Here is a 6,301-nt window from a genome sequence, read left to right as displayed (position 1 = left end):
TCAAATCTACTCTTTTAGCAATTTTTACATATACAATTCTTTAACTATAGTCATGCTTTCATACTGAATTATCCCTCCTGCCTAACTGTAATTTTTGTAACCTTTGACCAATATTTTCTCAATTCTCTCCCTTTCTGCCAACCCCTGGTAACCACCATTCTACTCTCTGTTTCTGAGTTTGACTTTTTGATTTCATATATAAGGAAGATCATGCGGTATTTGTCTTTCTGTGCCTGACTTATTTCACTTAACATAAAGCCCTCTAGATTCATCCATGTTGTTGCAAACAACAGAATTTCCTTCTTCTTTGAGGCTGAATAGTATTCCACTATGCATATATACCACATTTTCTCTATTCATTCATCTTTTGATGGATGCTTAGGTTTACTCCATGTCTTGGTTATTGTGAATAATACTACAATGAACATGAAAGTGTAGATACCCCCTCAAGATACTAATCTTATTTCCTTTGGATACATACATAGACAAGGGATTGCTAAGTCATATGATAATTCTATTTTTAATTTTTTCAGAATTTTTCAGAAACCTCCACAGTGTATTTAATGACTGTACTAATTTATTCTTCCACCAAAAGTGTATAAGAGTTCTCCTTTTCCACATTCTCATCAACACTTATCTTTCATCTTTTCTATAACAGGCACTCTAACAAGTGTGAGGTGATATCTCATCGTGAATTTAATTTGTATTTCCCTGATGACTAGTGAGGTTGAGCATTTTTTCAAGTACCTGTTTGTCATTTGTATGTCTTCTTTAGAGAAATGTCTATTCAGGTGCTTTGCTCGTTTTAAAATTGATTTATTTGTTTTCTTGTTATTGATTTGTTTGAATTCCTTATATAACTTGAATATCAGCCACTTCCATGTATCATTTACAAATATTTTCTCTCAACCTGTGGGTTGTCTTTTCACTCTATTGTTTCCTTTGTTGTGGAGAAATGTTTTAATTTGATGCAATCCCATTTGTTTACTTTTGGTTTTGTTGTCTGTGATTTGAGGATCATATAGAAGAAATCTTGCCCAGACCAATGTCATGGAACATTTCTCCTATATTATCTTCTAATAGTTTTACAGTTTCCAGTCATATGTTTAAGTCATTAATCCATTTTGAGTTAATTCTTATATATTGAATGTCATAAGGGCCCAATTTCATTCTTCTGCATGTGGATATTCAGTTTTTCCAACATCATTTATTAAAAAGACTTTTTTCACCATTTTGTGTTCTATTTATATGATCATATGGTTTTATCCTTCATTCTGTTAATGTTGTATATCACATTTAATGATTTGTGTGTTGAACCATCCTTGCACCTCAAAGCTAAATCTCACTTGATCCTGGTGAAAGATCCTTTCAATATACTATTGAATTTGGTTTGATAGACAAACACAACCTCAGAGAGAATTCAAGTTTAAGATGGGAACGTCTGACTAACCTTAATTTTTAGAGATTTTTTAGCAAACTTTTTGTCAAAATACTTTTTATGAACTTTTTAAGGTCGTCAGTCCAGACCGCATTCCCATGAATAAAGACAAAGATCTGTGGGGAGTAGATGTTTTGTATTGTTAATCATCCGGTGAGAGGTTAATCCTGGAGTACAAATGAGGTCTCCAAAAGTAGGTGCTATATTAGCATGAAAAATACATTTCTACCTTCCTTTGTGTCCTGGGGTCAATTTGGCCTAAACTGAAACATGTGAAAAGATTATAAGCAGTTCCAAATGAGACGAAATACACCCTTGGCCACATGAATTACCTGGTGGAATTCAAGTGTATGTGGATCAGCATAATGGCACATAATTCTCTGCATTACATTTACTTCCCATTAAGTTAGAACTATAGCAAATTATTCCATAAGCTACAACTTGATCTAGGTTGTACTAGGAGAATTCTAAGAGGGCCTGTACCCTTGCTTAGGAAAAGCAGGTACAGGGGACAGTGGTTGCTGTTCCCACAGCCAGGGTGGAGAAAGCAATGCCAACCACTGCAAAGGATAACTAAATAAAAAGAGGCAGTCAGCACTCACAGAGCAGTAGCTTGAAGGCACAGAAAAGACACAGGAGAGGAAGGACCAGAGGAGTCATTCCCAAACGCATCTTGCAAACTCTCAGAAATGGCTATGGGATGCTTTACAGGTGCTAACTCCAAGCTCAAGTTTGACAACCATTTATGTTGTTTGGTCTTGGTCACGTATATATTCTACTTTGTATCAGTAATTCCAGTTGGAAAAGAAAACACACATTTCCATGAGTCTCCCATGTTAATAGAATATTTCATAAGCACGAGCTCAGTGATGTTTTCTGGTTATTTGTTCCTTAGACCCCAGCCTAGGCATCCTAGGCAATCTGAATCCATGGAATCTTTAATAACAGTACATCATGGACCTAATCCAAAATATTGTTTGATCTCATATCTTTGAAAACTTCTTGAGGATTAACAATACATTTTAATACAAAAGAGATAGTATTCAACCCAGCAGGATTTTACAAAAACAAATTACAGCTCTTTGTGGTTTCTGTTAGAGATTTACATAGTCTTGCCATTTAGATTTCCTCTTCACTAGACTACAAATTAGAAGTAAGTATTATCCAGGGCAGATGGCATATCCTATTTGTCTTTATATCCCAAGAATATTTTAGCTGTGTCATAAATGATTAGTGAATAAGCAGAAATGCATAAATGGACGAAGGAAAAAATTAAAATGGTCATTTGATTCATAATCCCTGGCCTTCTGAAAATATATTAACACAATGTCCAGTTGAAAAGAAAGTTCCAAAGATTCCACCAGTAGACATGACTAGCAATAGAGCTGACCTTCATTATTTGTGGATTCAGTATTTGCAAAATCACCTGCTCCCTAACATCTATTTTTAACCCCTAGATCAATACTCACAGCACTTTCGCAGTCATTCATGAACAAGTGCATGAACACAGTGACAAAAAATTTGAGACACACTACATGCATCCCCACCTGATGCTGAACAAGGAAACATTCTGTCCTCTTGTTTCAGCTATCATACCATCAACAAGTGTCCTTTTCATTATTTCACGATTTGCTGAATGCCACATTTTTCACAGTTTTTGTTTGTTTTTTGGTGATTTCATAATTCTAAATAGCCCCAAATGCAGCACTGAAGTGCTGTCTCGTGCTCCTAAGCACAAAAAGGCTGCGATGGATCTTATGGAAAAAATGCATTTGCTAGATAAGCTCTGTTCAAGCATGTGTTATAGGGCTGTTGGCTGTGGATTCAAAGTTAATGATCAATGATATATCTCACATAAGATGTGTTTAAACAGAAACACACTTACAATAAGGTTATTTATTGATCAGGTGACAAAAATGTGACAAAAAACTCATAGGAATCGAACCCTGCATCTCCCCTAAAGCAAGGAGAGATTTAGTATTTGCTCCTACAGGGTTCAAGGCAACTTTATAGAATGTAACTGCAGTGAATAATAACAATCAGCTGTGTCTGCATTTTAAAGTTAAGAAATATGAGTCTCGGGAAAGTGAAATGAATTGTACCAAGTTATAGAGTAGGTTAGTCATGGAGCCAGGATTAAAACCCTAGCCTAGTTCAGTGCTCTGTCAGTTATACCTTCAGTTCTGAAAATGCAATAAGAAAAGATAAAATACAGAATTCAGTCGGCCAGTGACCCACAATCCTCTTCTCTCGGTTCCTCTTTCCTCGCTCAAGATGGCGCTGCTCGCAAAGCGTTTTTGGTGTTGGGCGTCAGCAGCGGCTGCTTTCGAAAAACGCCAGCACTCAGCGATTCCAATCCCGTCTTTAGTCACTGTTAGCAGCTCAGGTCTGCAATGGAGGTCACATCAACTCGGCGCCTTGGGAACCCCTCCAGCCTACTAGCAGGACCCAAAGTCATTGCAATGTATCACATGGCAGAGAGTGGGAAAAGACAATTCAAGGCAGTTCTTAGCTGTTGCCAAGGCTCTCCAGGCATGGCCACTGATAGAAAAGAGGACATGTTGGCATGGTCATGCAGGAGGAGGACTCCACACAGACCCAAAAGAATGATTAAAAGATGTTGATACTCAGAAAATCATAAAAGCAATGGTTTCTTATGTGTAGCCCAAAGACAGGCCAGATTTACGAGCTAGAATTGCCATTTCTCTGAGATTTTGGGGTGGTGCAAAGGCCATGAACTTTGTGGTTCCCTTCACGTGTAAATATGCTGTAGACAGCCTCAACCAGATGTTGGGAAACTTGCTGAACCTGAGTGATGCACCAAATACAGTTGCAACCATGGCAACAGCAGTTCTGATTGGCTGTGGTGTATCAAGAGCCGGAGCTGCTGTTTTTAATGAAGATCGAAATGCAATATTTGGCAAGTTAGCCCAAAATTCAATCCGAAGAATAGCCAAAAATGTCTTTCTCCGTCTTCACAACCTGGATCTGGGTTTTCACCTGAGCAGACAGACTGGAGCTTTATCTAAGGCTATTGACAGAGGAACAAGGGGTATCAGTTTTGTCCTGAGTACTTTGGTGTACCTGAGTACTTTCTTCCTATTATGTTTGAAGTGATGCTTGTCAGTGGTGTTTTTTATTACAAATACAGTGCCCAGTTTGCTTTGGTAACCCTCGGAACACTTGGTACACACACAGCATTCACAGTTGCAGTCACACAATGGAGAACTAGATTTAGAATAGAAATGAACAAAGCAGATAATGATGCAGGTAATGCTGCTATAGGCTCACTGCTGAATTATGAAACTGTGAAGTATTTTAATAATGAAAGATATGAAGCACAGAGATATGATGGATTTTTGAAGATGTATGAGACTGCTTCATTGAAAAGTACCTCTACTCTGGCTATGCTGAACTTTGGTCAAAGTGCTATTTTCAGCGTCGGTTTAACAGCTATAATGATCTTCACTAGTCAGGAAATTGTGGAAGGTACCCTTACTGTTGGAAATCTAGTAATGGTGAATGGACTGCTTTTTCAGCTTTCATTACCCCTGAACTTTCTGGAAACTGTATACAGAGAGACTAGACAAGCACTCATAGATATGAACACCTTGTTTACTATACTCAAGGTAGACACCCGAATTAAAGACAAAGTGATGGCATCTCCCCTTCAGATCACACCACAGGTGATTTTTTTCTTTGAGGAAGTGATATGGTGTGTATTGAGTGGGGCCATTTGGCTTTGCTTCTGGGTGTCAATGGCGAAGACTCTTTGATTTCCTTGGTTATAGTCTGTTTGGCGGCTTTCTCAAAGGAGGTCGTAGTTAGCAGCATACAAGGTGGGTGAGTGGCTCATGGCCTCCTGGTTAGCTTGGGTGTTGTGGGCACTGATGGTGGCAGCAGTCAGAAAAAGCTTGCTTCCTTCCTGAGCACCATGCACTTGTGTCAGCAGGTGTTGTAAAGGGCCGTACAGGTTGACCTCCCAGACAGTAGGTGAGCTTGTAGGTGAGAGCGCTGTGGTAGTGGCAAGAGGGTTTATGTCTGGTGATCTGTGCCTTCCTAGAAATAATGGTTTTCTGTTCTGGTATGGTTTTTCATTTTTTCATGAAGTTATTTTTCAAATACATGGGATTTTCATAAATAATAATGTAATAAAACTTGTACCAGTGCACTGCCAAGAGTGAGACAATGGCAGCAGTTTGTCCAGGTGGAGGCAATAAGGCATTGCCTGTAGATAATTTTAAAACAATAATAAAACCAACTAAAGTTGCTCCGCTTTATATTACACCTTTGCAGTCACTATTCTAAGTAATGTCAGTCACAACGTACTCCTCCCCACTTCATACACAAAAATCTTTTGTTGGTCTAAGTTACTATTCCTGCAGTTACCATTGTCTTTTAATAACGTATCTGTAATATTCAAATTAGCACATTTTTATTACTTAAACTTTAGTAAACATATTCTACCTGGAAGCTAATTCAAATAACTCTCTTAAATAGGTGGCATTGCACATTTCAGACTCAACTACCAGCTAAGCGACTTATTTTAACAATTAACAATTGTTGATTGGACAGTAAGAATTTGGAATCTCCAGCTCATTTCAGGACTTAGTTCATTTCTCTAACTTCTACAGTACTACTTATGTCTTACTTTGAAACAATAGATTATGAATAAACAATGACAGTATAGTGACTAATGATAGAAAAACAGAATTGACTTACTTCAATTCCATCTCTGTTGCCACTGGAGTTTTTATGTGTGTTTAAAGCTAAATTAGTAAAACAATTTGTGAGGTGTAATTTTTTGTATTTGGTAAGTACACATTTTAGTTATATGTAAAATGAATATGAATATTTTCATTG

The 6,301-nt window shown here is 37.6% G+C and overlaps 1 pseudogene across 1 annotated transcript; it reads left to right on the top strand.

Moving 5' to 3' along the window:
* Nucleotides 1-3,712: 3,712 nt before the first annotated feature.
* LOC105551747 lies at nucleotides 3,713-5,124 on the top strand (annotated as a pseudogene). The gene is made up of 2 exons (XR_001007895.1): nucleotides 3,713-3,876; nucleotides 3,958-5,124. The product of XR_001007895.1 is annotated as an ATP-binding cassette sub-family B member 7, mitochondrial-like (transcript).
* The last annotated feature ends 1,177 nt before the right edge of the window (nucleotides 5,125-6,301 follow it).

The sequence above is a fragment of the Mandrillus leucophaeus genome, unplaced genomic scaffold (assembly GCF_000951045.1).
Source record: "Mandrillus leucophaeus isolate KB7577 unplaced genomic scaffold, Mleu.le_1.0 Scaffold1140, whole genome shotgun sequence".
Taxonomy (NCBI): Eukaryota; Metazoa; Chordata; class Mammalia; order Primates; family Cercopithecidae; genus Mandrillus; species Mandrillus leucophaeus.
The sequence above is the reverse complement of the archived record's forward strand: the minus strand, read 5'-3'. Positions and strand labels throughout refer to the sequence as shown.